General features: G+C 36.6%; 1 pseudogene; it reads right to left on the bottom strand.

The window, feature by feature from the left end:
• Positions 1 to 11,753: 11,753 nt before the first annotated feature.
• LOC149199528 (homeobox protein HAT3.1 pseudogene) lies at positions 11,754 to 12,552 on the bottom strand (annotated as a pseudogene).
• Between the last annotated feature and the right edge of the window lie 4,777 nt (positions 12,553 to 17,329).

Below are 17,329 nucleotides of genomic sequence, written 5' to 3'. Positions count from 1 at the left end.
AGTGCATAAGGATTCGATGGTTAGGGTTTGAGAGAAACACTAGTTTATGGAAAAAACTTGAGATTTGATGTACGAAACTCTATCATGGTCTATGTGAAGATGCTCAAGCACTTGGGACAGATTTGATGAAGCTCTAGATGGCCGGTTGTTGATAAAATTGATTGAAGGAAACATCTTATGTGGACTATGGAGATTCATGACTCTTTAAGGTTGGTTCAAGAGGGAGAGGATCACCTCTCATTGAAGATAAGTACTCCTTGACTTATGATGTTTCTTTATGTATTTACTTATGAATATGATTATTGTTTTTATCATTGCTTATAATTCCTGCATGTATATTTGAGTATATGAATGTATCTAACCTCCTTGATGAGATGTCATAAGTGGATCCCTCTTGAGGATCATTTGAGATGCAATAAATAAAATCTAGACTTGCAAAGAGGTACAAAGGCACATGATGGCAAGAAAATCTAGATCTGGGAAGAGGTAAAGAGACACTTTATGAAAATGTGACAAGCACTACAAGCTGCCTATGAGAAGGTGCACATGTATTTGAACACTACAAGGTATGAAAGGTATATTGTTTCAATGCTATGTTTCAACTATAACATTAGATGACTTGGTAAACCTTGTGGTATGTTGAGAATGTCTCCTTTGCAAATGGTTCATGCTTGCATGTGAAAGAGATTTGGATTTATGTTTCCTATGATGAAATATTGCACTTGGTATTGAATATTTTTTATCATGTTGATCTTCTTGGTTCTATGAGGTTACTCATTACTGATCTTGGATACAGTGACATAACTTGATGTTTGGATCACATATGTTGTTCTTAGAGATCATGATCTGTAAAGAAGGTTAGTTCCTTGACTCTAGTAAATGATGCTCTTGACACTTGACATGCATAAGACATTATGGATATCTTATAGAAGGATACCTCATTGATATTGATAATTCTTGTGATAAGTATGATAAATTATGTTGACACTCTTGTTTTGGTAAAGTTTTATTGAATGACTTGACTTGGTCCTATGATAACCTTGACGATAGAACTACAAGTTTGATACTCTAGACCTCTTATTGACCATGGTCATGGCTTTGATAGTAATTATGGAATATGGTAAAACTAAATGCCCTAAACCTAATGGATTGAATTGATAAAAGTCATATTGTGTTCATAAACTTTGAAGTATGTTGTCACACATGTCTGTTGTCTCTATTATGTGAATCTAACATTTGATGAAAGATTGATGTCATGATGTAGTAGCTGAAATGAGCATGTTATGACCATGATGGATATATGATCTGTTGTCGCATGACTCTAGTAATGATGGCTTGATGAAATGACAGAAGTAGAATGAAGTAGATTCCCAGTCAGAGGGAGAATATATTTTCAAGATTCTTACTCTTATTACTATTTACATTATGTATTGTTGAAATATGATTTATGTGCATCTGACATTATTGATATGCAACAAGGTATCAGATTTGAAGCCTGTAGAGAAATTAGGGTTTCAACTTCTGTCACAGGCATAGAACTGGGAATATTCATCCCCAGACACACACATTCTAAGGCCCAGGTAGCATCTAGACAGCCAAAGACGCACCCATGCTAACTTGATGAAAGCAACTAGAGGTTTGACTATTGTTGACCATCATATGAATATTTCTGAAGTTGTATGAACTCTAAATCAAGATGTTCACCTAAAGGATGATAAGTAGAAGATATCTGAAATATTTGAAAACATGGAAGTTTGAATGTTTGTAGGTGACCATGACATACATATAAATATGTCATTATGTTTGAAAGATTTTGACATGATTTGGCTGATTGATATATATGAGTTGTATGATGTCTGATGATGACGTAGACCTCTTATCTCTTTTCTCTTATCTCCTTTCTCTTATTTTCCTCTCCCTTATCTCCTACCTTTTTTCCCTCTCTTTTCCCCCTCCCTTGTACCCTCCCCTAATGGGCCTTTCCGTGCCCTTTTCTCCATCCACGGATCCCTCTCCAAATGATATTTTTCTTATGATTATAGAATCTCTGATTTCTTTCTACTGATCTCTTATTGCTGATCGCTCACTGGATTTTGAGATTTGATGTTTTTGAGAAAAACATCATAGCATTGTTTTTCAATCATTGAGATATGTTTTATGATAGGAAACTTGGATATTGACATGACGTCTAATGTTTGACTTGAATACTAATGATTTGCCTTGATGACTATGATATATGGGCATAGTGACTTCCTATGAATTGTATGATGGGAATGACTTGATTTATATTGTGTGGTTGATGACAGCTTGTTGGCTTGATAATAGATGATGTCATGAATTGATGAAAGGCCTACTTGTCATCTGGTTCAAATAATTGACTCTGAGATATTGATAACTTTTGATAACTTTTGATAACTCTATGTTCTTCCTTAATCTTCTTCCTCATTAGTATTTATTCTGCCTTATTGCTCTTCTTTTATCATCATTCTTCAACCCTGATGATGGATCCCACTTGGGATTTGAAACGTTGGTATAAAGATGTTCAAACTGTGGATTCTCCGATCACTAATTCAAAAGACACAAACCACAGATCTCTTAAACCCAAAAACTTTTGATATTAGTATCGATCTGGTTTCTGAACTTTGATAATCTTATTGAGATGATTTAGTTGATTTGATTGCACAATAGGAATTTATAAAGGACTAATGGTTTGGTAAAGTGTTATGGTTGCAATGAGTATTGCATGAAGCAAGATCCCCCGATCCTGACATATCTGCATTGACAATTATTTGATGAAGCCAGATGATGTGTTGATTCAATCCTTTACCTCAAAAGTGTTCCAAGGTATGACTTTGATTTTGATTTTGGTTTTTATATACTGACAATATACTATTGTGAGGTAAAGATCCATTGATGATATACGTAAGAGGAAGATGGCTTCTGAATCTCGTAATAATGTATCATGGCATGATGAATTGTTTTCTAAAGATTGGGAGAAAATAATCTATATTGTGAAGCTATTGAAGAGGCATTGAGAAGTGGAAATGAAAGTCCTTGGACACTCTGATTTGAAGTTAACTTGACATGGCATCCGAAATTTGATTGACGCATTGTTGTTTTGTTTTAAACATACATCTGTATATATATGATGTGCATAGAACTTGAATAAGTTCATGATTGAGTCGCTTCATACACATTGAGTTGCCGCCAAGTATCCTTCGAGATGTTTGCATGATAATGATCTATTCTTGGTCTGAGATATTCTTCATATGATATATGACTGTATGGAGATGCTAATGTTGATTTTTTATGAGCATATATGAGTGTTTCCTTAGTATGAAATATTACATGATGAAAGGTCAGAGACACAACCGAGGTTGAATATGGTGTTGCTAGCATGAGTAGCTATGAGCAGGTTGAATAAGCTCCTTAGGGAGTTGTCTGAGCATGATCTGGATATGAAATGGATACATTGTGATAATAAAGAGTGGTATCCGATTGGAAGAGAATCCAATATACATATATATAGTTGGGACCACAATACTCTCATATATTGAGACAATGCAGCTATGCGAGACAAGATTAGGCTTGTGGTTGGCACCTCCTTGAGAGGGAGGATGATTATCATATATTTTTGTGATTTATATTTATGCTCTAACATGATATTTGATTTGATGTTTTGTATAAATAGGAGATACCTGCTACTAATAGATGATGATTACATGATAAAAGTATGATGATATGACCATGATGAGAGCAACATTGATCGAGAACACTGAGCCAACTCTTTCTACCCTGTTTGATCTCCCACGGTGAGGAATCAAGATGGAGGACTCTTGGGGTTGAGGGAAATTTAGACAATAGGGTGTTACCCCTATCTGTTACCCATAGGGTTGGAGTAGTATCTCACCTTATATTGGTCTTTGTAGAGTATACCCTAGTTGGCATCATACCCACAAACTTGGCTTGTTGGGAGTACTGCTCCTCATTTGGCCAACGAGTTGAGTGTACTTGGGGGTGTACAACCAAAGGAGATTATGATGCAGGTGTTCTAACACTTGACTATTTAGGGTCATTGCTAGGAAGATCAGTAGGTAATAGGATGGGTTGAGTAGTAGCTCCCCAATATCACCTATTGCTCGATATGGGGTCATAGTAGTAGCTCCCCCATGAGGTTCTAGGTTGTAGCATGATGGTGTTTCTGGGTAGTAGCCCGATAATATTTCCAGGTAGTAGCCTGATGACAAATTTCCAAGTTGTATCCTGATGGTGTTTCTAGGTAGTAGCCGAATGGTATTTCTAGGTAGTAGCCTGATGACACATTTCAGGTAGTATCCCGATGGTGTTTATGGGTAGTAACCCGATGAAATTTCCAGGTAGTATCCTAATGGATTTCCGGGTTGTAGCTTGATGAATAGAGGGTGGTAGCTTAAGCTCCCCTCCAGTGGAAAATTATTCTTCTTCTAGGTTTGAGAATATTTAATATATGAGCAAGAACAATAGAGAGATAAGTAGGAATTAACAAGATATGTACATTGATGATCTAGGATGATGAGATACTTGAGATGGGATTTATGTCATGTTGATTGTTGGTTAGATATTGACAGGTGGAATTATCCCTAGTTGAGAGGGAGTGTTAAAATATGAAACTACGGTAAAATTAAACTTTGGACTACTCATTTGATGGAGATGATGATGGCATCAGATTCCTCTTTTTGAGAGGACCAAAATCAACCTAAAGATCACCTCATTTGGATCAAAGAAAGTTGAGTTATGAATTATTTTAATCATACATATATTTTGGATCAGGTTGGCCCTATGCACATGTACCAATGGACAAGTCAAGTGGACCCTCATGGAAGCATATAAATAGAAGATACCTCAATCTCATTTGTACACACACATAAAACTGTCTTCTCCTCTTCTATATTGTCTTGGATCACACAGGTCTGACGGAGGAAGCTTGCTCAAGGGTACGAAACTCTGGGATGAAGCTCGTATTGAACTAGGGTTTTCTGATTCAAAGTAGTTGGCACAAAGTGGTCATGAGAGTGACTTTGGGTCCTCTATTTCTAGCACAAAATGGTCATGAGACCGAATTTGGATCCTTGGTTGCTGGAACAGAGTCTACATGAGAACGACCAAGAGTCTGGGTCAGTTTGGTCCCTGGTTGCTTGCACAGAATGGTATGGGAGCGACTGAACTGCCATAGTCGCTCTCATGAAGTTCACAGAGAGAGACCCTATCTATCATAGTCACTCCCACATCTCCTCCTCCTTGCAACTGAGACTCCTAGATGATATTTCAGTATTCTGAAGATTTTTCTCAGTGACAGAAGTGTTCGGCAGTAGCCCATAGGCAATGTCAGTACATTACAATCATATGAATCAGAGTTCTGATGTTTTAGATGAATTTCATGGATATTCTAATCGGTGTGAAGATATGGATCATTGTACTCTCTTTTGCTGAATTATTTGATGACAATCTAGAAGAAGATTTGCAAGGGTTTTCCTCATAGTGGGTTTTTCCCTGGTCTCCAACCAATCCTGGTGTCTCTATGCATACATTATTTTATTCTCTTGTTCCTTTATGTTCCACTGCATTGATGATGATTTTATTTTTATTTCGACATAGTTGCATACGCTGATGAATAATGATGTAAAGCTGTATAATTTTATGACTTATGGTGTGAGCTTAATGTTTTAATGAAGATATGCAATTATCAAAGCAAAGAACAATATATCCCTATGAAAAAATAATAGATAACTAGTCCTCAAAGAATATAGGTCCACGACTACTCTTTTCTTGGATGCCCTATCTCATCCTCAAAGAGTATTGGATGCCAGATGATTACCCAAACCTCCATTTTGTCTTCCCAGGTGAAGACCAAAATGACGTGTCTATCTCTCTCTCAATTAAGGAGGACATATCAATTCCAATAACGGAATGTACTCATTCCTATGGAAGGAATGTACCTAAGGTCCCTCTTGGCTTAGGAATTTCCAAGTTTCTTCCAAGTAAGAAACTTGCTTTTAGGCTCCCTCTTAATTAGGGATCTACAACAACTCCTCGACCAACTTCTTGAAGAGATCCTTCCTTTGATGTCATGAATTTCTTTGTTCAACAACCTTCATCTTTTGTGGCTTCTTCATAGGGCACATACCATCCATCACTTTCATCCATGAGTTAGTCATGTCATCATTCCTTTCATTAGAAGGTGATCCATCAGTCTTCATCTAGCCTTGCTTCATGTCATTAAGCCTTCTTCATGCCATATTTTACGGAAGGATCTTACATCCTTCTATATGGTCCTCTTGGAAGTCATCCACAATTCTTCCTTTTCGCAGTCTTGCATAAGCCCATCCAGATATTTGTTCAAAAATAAGAAATGAACACTTAACTCAAAATTTCCTTTGTGATGGTCTTTCATCATGACATCTTCAGTGTGCATCAACATCCTGCATGTTTACACATCTCCCAAAGATATCCATTGTCAAGGGTCTCCATATTTTTGACACTTCCATTAGAGTCTTCATATATTTTCGGGGGATTTCCTCGTCAAAACTTCTTGGTATTTTTGGATGTTTATTTCCCTTACCATGGTTGCATATCTCACGACCTCTTCCTTCCACATTTCATTCCTAGGAGCTTCCAATTAGAGTTCCTCAATTGTATTCAGCCACCTCATACTTCATATGAGAGCATATTATCTAGTGTGATCTATGCCTTTCTGCATCCTTTTAGAGGAGGAGATCCTTTTTCCTTTGATCATGCTTCTCAAGATAGAAGTGGCGATCCATGTTACCTGCAACCATACGACATGAAATTATAGTATTGAACATAAGCATACATACCTCATTTACCTTTAGGACATCTAGGCTTCTTTCAACAACTTCCTTGATTGAAAAGATCTTCAACCCCTTGCTCTGCTTCATCTCTTATGTCATCATACCATCATCCCATGAACCCCACAAGTTGGAGTTCCTGATGAAACGCTTGCTTCCTCTCTAGATCGGTGAACCCTCTAATGAGGATTCCATAAGAGAATCTTGAGGATCTTGCATATCCCTATCTAGATGTATGATGAACCTTATCCGAGATGACTTATTCCTTTCCTTAAGTTTCCAATGAGGTTCCCAAGAGCTATATCCTTCTTATTTCACTGCCATGAATTTTGTTCCATTTTTCCTTCATGATTCCCTATGTTGATGTCACGAGCTCTTGTTTCGAATTCTTCCATGATGCCACAATGTATCTTATTATTTATTATAACCAAATCCTATAATATTTAGGAACTATGACAAGAAATTTTGTGAGGGAGACTATCTCAGTGATAGTAGATTTCCCTTACTTCCTCTTTTCTTGGACTTCTTCTCTTTGGTTCCACTTCTTCGGTGATATGGGCTTCTTCTCTTCCTCTTTTGATATTGTCCCTTTAGGACAATATTTCCTTGAATGTCCATAATTTTTACATCCATAGCATTGAATATTAGCTATGATCTTCTTTATTTTCTGAGGACCAAATTTTCCAAACTTCCCTTTCCTTCCTACAAATGTTTGAGTCCTTTAACCTTCAACAATTTTTCCCTCGACTTGTCTTCTTCTACCTTGCATAGAAACCACAAGTTTCCGAATAAGGTAACTTTCTTATCCCCATGGACATTTGTTACTTTGTTCATCAGTTAGTGCATTTAGAAAAATGATGATTATCTTCTTATCATCTCTCCTAGATCTCGTAGATGAGACTGTATGAAGATATCGCTTCAGATCTAAGTCATGTGATCTTCTTTATCTCATCTTCGGAGAATATTCTTACGATCTTATCATACACATCTATTTGATGTCTCCACTACTGCTATATGAAGGGACCTTTCATAAGAATCCATTTCCTTGTATTCAAATGAGACATTTTTATTGATGTATTCAATGAATTCACTTTCTTTGAGGACTTAGTCTAGCCTCCTTTTGCCATGCAAAGAATTTTGATGACCCAATGAACATATAGATCTCCTTGCAAATACAAAGTTATTTTACGAAATTTAATTATAGAACGAAAGATACTTAGTTGATAAGTGAAGATGGAATCTTAAAATTGATCACTTAGATGATGGTTGAAGAAGATGTATTAGTGTCTCTTTTGGATGATCTTCTTCCAATTGAAAAGCCCTTCTTCAATAGAAATAGATTCCTCCTTGTATGATGACAACACCTTTAGATTTAGCTCTCTTTGTTGATGGTGATTTTTGTTGTTTCCTCGGATGATCTTCTTCAAGCATAAGGAGAGGATCCTTGCTTCAATGATAGGGAACTTGCCTTAGAGCTTTGAAGATGATGATAATGCCTTCTCACCTTCAAGATACTTCGACTACTTTGGTAGTGAATGAGTGTAGATCATAATTGCTTCTAGGGTTTCAAATTTCTCTAAGATGATGTGATATTCGTTTTGAAAGTCCTTCGAGGTACCTTGCTTTGTAGATAGCTTGATGAGGGTCTTTGTGGTGTTTTGATGATGATTAGAGGATCCAAAACTTTTGTTATTTTAGATTGCTTATTCGATATAGAGTTTTATTCTTCAATGTAGATATTGATATTTTTATTTGATAACCTTCGAATTGCTTAGATGCCTTTCTTGAAACTCGATCCTTGAGTGTCTCTTTGATTAGATGCCCTTCATTTGACTTTAGCACCTTAGCTCTGATACCATGTTGAGAAATATAGGGAATTAGCATTAGGTTATTTATCTTCTATTAATGACTACTTGTGAATGATTTTTAATTTTTTAGATTAAGATATTCTTCATGTTATATTATTTAGCATTCTTCTTCATCAAACAATAACCAATGCATGAATATAAATAGACAAGAGACACAACATGTAGGATATAAGCGAGGGCCAAAACCTCTCACTCTTTTAGAGGAAAACCCACACAAATTCTTCTTATGTAGATTCCAATTGACAAATACCAAGACCAAGACCCTTGACCTATTAGCTACTCCAAGACCAAGACACGAGTCCTCTAGATTGTCTTCTCTTCCTGTTGAATCCTCTTCCTCTTTGATCCTCTGAGCATTGAGACATTGACATCTATGATATCTCATCTAGATCTCTTCTCATGGGACCTTCTTACTGTCATCATCAACGATCTGTGGTTGTAACAAACTGTCATGTCTTCAAGACTACTTCTCTTCACTAGATGTGATACATAGACAAAGAGACTCTTCACTGTAGATAGCATCTCGTTGTCCCTTCATATTCCTTCAGAAACTAATCTGAACTTCAAATATGTCTTTCTGCCATTATGTACCAAGATTCAGAGAGATATGAACTGTACTCTCCTAGGCAATATTTCACTGACCCTTCAATACTCCTTGCTATCATTGTGATCTGAACACAAGAGGGATCTTAATTCCCTACCCAATCTACCTTCTTGTGCCTTAGACCGAGCCCGAGCTCTTTTTCTCACATCGAACTCTGTGAAATATCAGAGGTATCTGAAGTCCTCACTGTGCTAGAGATTTGAAATTCTCTATTTTTACCCAACCAAAAAAATCAGAGATAGATGCGAAATATTCTCTTTGTGGAATAGGTAGAGGTGGGTTTCTGAACTGGTGTATCTCCATAATGTGAGACGACATGAGTTCCTTCATTCATCTTGAGGCTGACATAGGAAGAGGAGTGTGTGCTTGTCGTTGGAGGGTTATTGTACTAGATTACATTTGACATGACATTGACTCTTTGACAAATCCTAAGGCTCTCAATGGGAGCCATCTAAAATAAACCCCTTTCTCATGAAACCTATGAAGCAAGGCATTATAAAAATAATGTTATTATACTCTTTTCATTATTTACAAAGATCATAATTACATGTCATTATGAAGACCGAACCTAGTTACATTTTACAAGAAGTTTCATGACATCTCCATGGGCATAAATCAAGAGAAGAGGGAGCTGAGAAGGAATTGAACTAGATCAAGTTGCTTCAATGATTGAAAGACTTATGGAGATCAATTTGCTCAAGGTTAAACAAGTTTCATGCTATAGATCTTCTTATGGCATGTATAAAAGCTCTAAATCAGTCATGTCAAAGATGAAGTTAGAAGATCCTTACTCCCTATGATCTATAGATATTGTGATTTTCTAAGTGTGCTCTATGGAAACCTTCCTTGAAAGATGTTTTTACAGAAACTGTGAATGAAGCAACAAAACTTATGTCTTGTTGAATTTAATGTAAAAATACACAAAAGGTATTTGTAATAATAATTTATTAATATATAAAATATACAAGTTTTTTTAATGTTATAACGAGGTCTTGCTTATATACCTAGGTAGGAGTCCTTTCATGATGAGGCATGCCTTTTAGACATGCCTTTTCAGTATACTAATGACTATTTAAAATAATCATCATTTTATTATTTATTATTTATGTTTATTTATATTCATTTTATTTCATATAATTTATATTCGTAACATTGCCCCTTCCTTCAAAAGCTTTGTCCTCAAAGCTGTATTGCTGATAATTTCTTCATCTTGCATTTGTCATCTTGGTATATGTAACTGGACATCACTAGTAACTCCACTGATATATATATATATATATATATTATATATAATTAAATTAGTTGTATAAATTTAATTATATAATTGATTTATTATGTTATATAATATGTTTGACGTATATATTATTATGACCATATATCATATATATATTTTTTCAAAACATTACCACTTGTTAACTCCTTTTGACGGTGAGGTTGAATTAGATCAATGCATCTAGATCAAGCGGACTTGTCAACTGTCGAGTTACGAGCAATGGGTCAACACAGATGTGGACATCGTCAATAGGTTTGGTTTCCATATGTGCTTTTTGTTTGGATCCATAATATATTGGTGGTGGATCACATCACCCATCTACCACTCTTCTCTTTCCTCTTTCGGCAGATGGCACAATTTTGGTATCCTTATTCCATTTCCTTGCACTACCTGGCACCTTGACTCTCTTCGAATTAATATTGTCATCTTTAATAATAGAATATTCATTAGAACCATCAGAATTATCAACTCGCTTTATTCTATCTTGATGAAAAGAAAAATGTCGTGCACTGTCAAATCATTTGTGTACCTTCTTGAAAGAGACATCAAATTCCTTTGCTAAACCCTCCTTAACAAACAATGGTGGAAAGCGATTCCCACTAAAAACTACACGAAACTTCTCAATTGTAGGAGTAGGTAACCTAGAAAATAATTTCTACTTTGTTGAAAATGGGGCACTCCCAAGTTGCTCCTGCTAATTTTCTTTCTGGATGCTTTAAATTCTGATGCAACAACATCTTCTAAAGGACCACCTTCTCCGTGTTTTGCTTTCTTTGAAATTTTGCGCTCTTAATTTTCTATCTCAACATCATATTCTCTGCATAAATTCAACTTTGATTGGTTGATATCTTCTGAGGAGTCAACATTGGGTCCCTTCCCTTTTTTCTTCATCACTGATTCTTTATAGAGATGCTTTAATTTTGACACAGTAGAAACATCTTGTTCCACATCAAATTGCTTCCCTTTTTTGGCCACTTTCTAGGTCCCCACTCTTCATCATCTTCACTCATACTATCTTGATTAGAAGCAACAAGTCCAACCATCTCATATAGATCTGAAATTATATCTAATTCAGAATTTTCCAAACACTTCTTGCCTCTAGCCATTTTGGACTTTCTTTTTCCTGAATCTGCCAAGTACACATGGAAATAATCCTAGATGTCTTATGAGGAAACATCAGAGTTTCCATCACTTTCAGAACCTTCATCATCACTGCTTGATATATTTGAATTTTCTGCATCACTTGTGCTTTCATCCTTTTTAGATCTTGAACCCTTTTCTTGCTGGTTACTATCAGGCTTCTCTGGACTTTCAGGGTCATAATCATCATCTTCTCAATCATTAGATGGCATGCCTTCCAAATTAAAGGGGTTCTCATCTCCATCTGCGTTCACAATTTCCTCAACAAAAAATTTATCTCAGCTATCCCTAATTTCAAAAGTTGTTCCAAAGCGATCATTGACTAAATCAAAGCAGTCAACTTTGTAGTCACACTCTAGGTAGAGCCAACCCTCGCCTTCAAGAGGAATATTTGTAGTTTCCAAAGGAGGTTCCAGGAATTTATGATGATAGCCACGATCACAAGCGCCATCACAAAGGATGATATCATTATCAAATGACCATATCTTTTGACCCACACTCTGTGAAAAAAAGATCCTCGTTGTTTATCTTCCCCTTAGAATCAGAGTCAGATTCTGGAAGACTCCCCACCAAGCACAAAGAATGAAGATGATGGAAAGCTTCACGAATTGCAAGCTTACACTGCAATATCTTTGATGCAGTCTTCTGAAGCTCCTTTTCTAGCCTAATCTTTTCTTGGGTTTTCCCTTTCCATCCTTCATTAGAATAAGCATAAATCATGTTTTGCTGAAAACCAATCCGAAGTAATAAATATTTTATACGCTTTCTAGTTCTAGAGAGCTCACCTTGTACACTATTTGTTTTCTTCTTGTTCTTTTTCATTTTCAATTTTCCTCGAATTCTTGGCTTTCAACCTTTTTGTCTGACCGAGATCTCTCGTCTCCAAAGGCCAAATTTATTTCAGTAGATCTATCAATAACTTCTTCATGATCAAATCCTTTCTCCCCTCCCGTCCTTGGAATTTGAATGAGATGCATCAACATTCACTAATTAATTCAAAAAAACTGTGCTACGAGCATCTTCACTATCCTCTTGCTTAATTACTTCTTCACCATTGGCACGCCACTTCAGACATAGGGATCTATAAGGTTCTGCAACAATTTGATATAAAGGAATATCAAGGAATAAATGAAACAAATCCAATGTTACTACTCCATGTTGTGCATCATCAACAGATTCTACACCGTCTTCATTTGGATCATCATCTCAATCTATATTATTCTTATATTCATCATTATCTATTACATCTTCATTTTTATTATCATCATTATGATCAAAATATTCTTCTCCCGTTTCACCTTGTTTCGTTTCTTCACCATTGTTATCATCTTCCTTAGTATGGATTTTTGCATAGCTTTTCTTTAGACACGCTGTAACTTCTGCACATGATTTTTCTAATCGCTAAAATGCTTCTTGAATTTTACTAAATTGCTCAATGAATTCAAGGAAGAAAATTAACAACATATTGTGCGGTGGATAATGTTTAAAGACTCGCATGGCTCTAAAGCCACTGAAGCAACAAAACTTATGGCTTGTTGACTTTAATGTAAGAATACACAAAAGGTATCTGTAATAATAATTTATTAATATATAAAATATAGAAGTATTTTTGAATGTTACAATGAGGCCTGCTTATATACCTAGCAAACATCCTTTCGTGATGGGGCATGTCTTTTAGACATTCCTTTTCAGTTAACTAATGACTATTTAAAATGATCATCATTTTATTATTTATTATTTATATTCATTTTATTTCATATACTTTATATTCGTAACAATGAATCTTATACATTTTTTTGTCATGCTTTTGGAACATGCATGAATTCTTACGGTATAGAAACTAAAGAGTAGGATAGTGAATCAAAAGAACAAAATGATGAAGAGATCTACATATTTTTTAAGAGCACTGAGCAATTCTCATACCTCAATTAGATACTAGATTTGAACAATTCCTTCCTCTTGAAGAAATCTTCATGGCGTTCACAAAGGGTTTCGATGAAATTTGGAAGTCTTAGGGTTTGTAAACCCTATATGTCTAGAAAAATATGACTTACACTGAATTCTTGGTCCTAAGGGTTTGTGAAACCCTAAAGTGAGACAAAGAATGTTTATTAATGGAGATTTACTTGAAAATCTCTTCAACTTGTATAACTCGGGGATGAAGAAACCCTAGCACATAAAATTCATGCAAGGAAGGAAAAGAAAGCTACGTGCATTTCTAGTTTATGATGGGGACAAGGATGAAAATTTCTAGCTTGATGAGATTGCAGTTGGATTGCAGTGATTTCTACTAGGAGGCAATGATCAAGAGGGAGTTGAAAATTCCCTACAATCCTCAAATCAAAAGATAAGTATTTCGTATCATTCTTCCTTAATTATTATTAATTTATTTTTGGTCAAACTCTTGTTTTTATATATTTTCTTGATTGGTTATAATCGTTTCTTCCATGGCCTCCTAATGAGGTTTGCAGATACATCGTGAAGGATGCCAAGGGTCTAGCAACAAATGGAGGCACCGAGAAGAACAAAAAAAAGTTTGTGGCAAGAAGATTCTCCCGGAATGGAGCATAAACTTAGCTAGAGTGATTTGTGTTCAAGAGGGAAAAATTATGTTGACATCATGCGAGGTGATTGGAAAAACTCCTAGTTCAAAGGGAGCAGGTAGGCCAACAAGTTTGAAGCATTCCATGATTATGTCGAGACTTGAAGGGAAGTCAGTGGTGACTTCCAAGGGGATCTAAAAGATCAAACATGCAACCTAGAGAAGTACAAAGCGATATTTGTGAGGGTTCATCCAGAAAGAGGGAGAGGATTATGAAGATACATTTGCTCCAATCATCAAGTACACTTCTATTATGTTGGGTTGTGTTATATTCTTTCCATGGCTAACCCCTCTATGGGGTCCGGGGTAGCGCCTTGGGAAATTTTTTTTTGGACCCCATATTAGGTTGGGCAAACCTACCTATGGTTTTCGGTCCATGGTTTTGGATGTGATGGTTTTCGGTCCATGGTATTGGATGCTTTGACATGTATAAATCTGTATTGTAGCATTTGAAGGTATATAATGAAAAATCAAGCTAGTAGTTCCGGTTTTGGGATCTAGGGGAAAATCTCTGAGTATATGTGTTTTATGTGTTATGCTCTCGATTTTTTTTTTTTTTTTTTTATGTGTTTTAGAATTCGTATGCAGGTAATTTCTGTACGGGGTTAAAACCTACATTTGGTATCAGAGCTGTTTTGGCTTCAAGGGGATGCCTTTGTTGCTGAGGGGTTTCGCTCGGGCTTGTGGTAGACCCTGTTCAGTGGGAGATTTGCGAGATCGATTCTGGTGGTGAAAGAAGATGACGAGCAGTGGAAAGATAGAGATCAAAAAACTTAATGGTCAGAGTTTTGAGTTGTGGAAGCTAAAGATGGAGGATCTATTGGTGGATAAAGATCAGTGGATCACGGTAGATCCGAGTACTAAACCAACAAGAGTATCCGATGAAGAATGAAAGAAGTTGGATCGAAAGGCAAAGAGCACAATACGATTGTGTGTCTCAGATTCAGTATTGCTGAATGTATCAGGGGAAGCTACGACGAAGGATTTGTGGGACAAGTTAGGGACTTTGTACCAATTTAAGTCTATGGTGAATAAACTGTTCCTGTGAAAAAAGCTGTATAACCTGAGGATGAAAGATGGAGACTTGGTGACAGAGCATTTGAACACATTTAATACTGTGGTAAGTCAGTTAGCATCTGTTGATATTCAAATTTTAGATGAAGATAAGTGCATTAGTTTGTTGTGTTCTCTACCAGATTCATGGGATAGTGTGGTTATTGCAATAGGTACCAATGCAATTGCCTTGCAGTTTGATGAAATAGTCTCATCCTTGCTGACGGAGGAGATGAGATGGAAAAATATGGAGAGCCAGAATAGTGATGCCTTGTCTGTACAAGGACGGTCCCAGAACAGAAACAAAAATAAGTCATCGAGTGGGAGATCTAAATCTAGAGGGAGATCTAAATCTCCCGGAAAACCTATAAAAGTGGTGTGCTGGAAATGTGGAAAGGAAGGGCACTACCATAGGGACTGTAAATCTAAATCTCCTGACAAAGGAAAGGGATCTGATGATGCTTCTTCTGCAGAGGCGAAAACCACCTCAGATGAAGGTGGGGATGTGTACTTGGCTTCTTCAAGTACACATGTAGATCATGAGGCATGGTTGATTGATTCAGGTGCATCCTTTCACTTCACTCCCCATAGAGAGTGGTTCTGCGAGTATAATAAATATGATAGTGGTGATGTCTTCTTAGAGGATGATAGGAAGGCTAGAATCGTTGGTCGTGGAAAAGTAAAGTTGAAGTTGCAAGGTGGAAGGGTTAGAACACTTCCGAGTGTTCTGCATATTCCTGCATTAGCCAGAAATCTGATTTTTGTAAGAAAGCTGGATGATGCAGGTGTAAAAACAGTGTTCGAGAAGGATACCTGCAAGATGGTTTGGGGAGCGCTAGTATTGATGTGGGGAGTTCGGATTGGAACTCTGTACAAGCTGCAAGGTAGCACTATTGTTGATGGGTGCAACAGTTCCGTGGTTCCTGAAAGTGGAGCAGAAAATCTAGTGGTCTCTAGAGAGAAGACCACGCTGTGGCATCAAAGGCTTGGACATATAGGAGAGAATGGCCTTTGAATACTTCATGGTAAAGGTATGGTAGAAGGTATGAGTAATATCTCTCTGGATTTTTCTTTCGGTGAAAATTGTGTATATGGGAAGCATAATTGGGTGAGTTTCCCCTCTGGTGGTAAGAGAGCGAAACAAATATTAAAGCTTGTGCACAATGATGTGTTTGGACCTATAAAGGTTCCCACACTGGGTAAGTCTATGTACTATGTATCATTTATAGATGACTTCTCAAGGAATACATGGATATATTTCCTTAAGAAGAAATCTGAAGTTTTTGACAGGTTTAAAGAATTTAAGGCTCTAGTAGAAAACTAGATAGAGAAGAAGATAAAGGTTCCGAGGACAGATAATGGTGGAGAGTTTTGTAGTAAGGAATTTGAAGAATTATGTAAGAAGTGTGGTATAGCACGACAGAAGACTACTCCATATACACCTCAGCAAAATGGAGTTGCGGAAAGAATGGACAAGACGTTGATGGAAAGGGCAAGAAGCATGCTTAATGGTGCCAGGTTAGGACATGAATTCTGGGTAGAGGCAATGGAGACAACATGTTACTTGGTCAACAGATCACCTTCATCAGCGTTCGAGGATAAGACTCCACAAGAGGTATGGACTAGTAAGAAACCCTCTCTTTCACATCTGAGGGTATTTGGATGTGATGCATATGTACATGTTCCAAAGGGGAAACGAACCAAGTTGGATAGTAAATCTGAAAAGTGCATCTTTATTGGGTATAAGGATGGTTAAAAGGGTTATAAGCTTTGGAACCTAACAACAAGGAAGGTTGTGTATAGCCGAGATGTGGTGTTCAGAGAGGTGAAAGATGTTATTAAACATGAAGTCCAACCAAAGGAACCTGAGAAGATAGAGTTTGAGCTAAAGGAGGAAGAATCAGACTCTAGAACAGAGGAGGAATCAGAAGATGAAGAGCCACA

This window comes from Pinus tabuliformis, chromosome 2_1 (genome assembly GCF_031772625.1).
Source record: "Pinus tabuliformis cultivar Carrire ecotype Pingquan chromosome 2_1, CPIR1, whole genome shotgun sequence".
NCBI lineage: Eukaryota > Viridiplantae > Streptophyta > Pinopsida > Pinales > Pinaceae > Pinus > Pinus tabuliformis.
The sequence above is the reverse complement of the archived record's forward strand: the minus strand, read 5'-3'. Positions and strand labels throughout refer to the sequence as shown.